This window comes from Triticum dicoccoides, chromosome 2B (genome assembly GCF_002162155.2).
Source record: "Triticum dicoccoides isolate Atlit2015 ecotype Zavitan chromosome 2B, WEW_v2.0, whole genome shotgun sequence".
Taxonomy (NCBI): Eukaryota; Viridiplantae; Streptophyta; class Magnoliopsida; order Poales; family Poaceae; genus Triticum; species Triticum dicoccoides.
The window spans coordinates 313,117,264-313,118,379 of record NC_041383.1 but is presented as its reverse complement, the minus strand read 5'-3'; the positions used below and the strand labels follow the sequence as shown (position 1 = coordinate 313,118,379).

Here is a 1,116-nt window from a genome sequence, read left to right as displayed (position 1 = left end):
ACTAGCATCCTATACTAAGCATTTAGGATTGCGAGTAAGGTATCAATGACTGTAGCAGCAATGACAGGCTATGCATCAGAATAGGATTAATGGAAAGCAGTAACATGCTACACTACTCTAATGCAAGCAGTATAGAGAAGAGTAGGCGATATCTGGTGATCAAAGGGGGGGGGGCTTGCCTGGTTGCTCTGGCAAGAGAGAGGGGTCGTCGGTGATGTAGTCGACCACAGGGGCATCAGCATCGTCAAGGGGTCTACCGAAGAGAAGAGGGGGGAGAAACAGTAAATACATAGCAAGCAAGTGCATAACATGACAACAAGCAGAGCTAGACGTGTTCTAACGCGGTAGTAGGTGATACCGACGAAGGGGGAAAGCATCCGGGAAAGTATTCCCGGTGTTTCGCGTTTTCGGACAGATGAACCGGAGGGGGAAAGTTGCGTGTTTGATATGTTAGGGGTGTGTGGTGGACGAACGGGCTGCATATCCGGAATCGTCTCGTCGTTCTGAGCAACTTTCATGTTGAAAATAATTTAATCCGAGTTACGGATTAAAAGATATGATTTTCTAAAGATTTTATTAATTTCTGGAATTTAATTAATTATTTAATTAATTCAAAAAATGGATTTATGACGTCAGCATGGTATCATGCTGACGTCAGCAGTCAACAGAGTTGACTAAGTCAAACTTACGCGTGGGTCCAGTGAGACCCACCTGTCATACTCTGTTAGGTTAATTAGGGTTTACTTAAACTAATCACTGTTTAATTAAGCTAACATGTTAATTAGATTAATTAATTAAGGTTAATTAACTTAATTAATTTAATTAATTAATTAATTAATTAAATTTGTTTTTATTTTAATTATTGTTTTATTTATTTTTATATACTTTTTTAACGTTCTGGGGGCGGGCCCCCTTTGTCATAGGTCCCTGGGGGCTAGCGGGCACGGGCGCTACGGGGCGGGTCGGGCATTGCGGCGCCCGACTGGGCGTTCGCCCAGATCGCCGGGGCGAGGAGGCCCAGGGCAGCTTGCAGGCGCGGGTGCCGGCGAGGCCATGGCGGGGCGAGGCGCTGGGCGCAGCCAGCGCGCGGACTGCACACGGCCAGGGGCGGGACGG

The 1,116-nt window shown here is 46.4% G+C and overlaps 1 long non-coding RNA gene across 1 annotated transcript in view; it reads right to left on the bottom strand.

The window, feature by feature from the left end:
- Positions 1–200: 200 nt before the first annotated feature.
- The window catches only part of LOC119367688, a 5,049-nt gene continuing 4,133 nt past the window's right edge, over positions 201–1,116 (bottom strand). Inside the window, exon 5 of the long non-coding RNA XR_005176392.1 lies at positions 201–253. This is a non-coding gene — a long non-coding RNA (uncharacterized LOC119367688). The remainder of the gene's footprint in view (positions 254–1,116) is intronic.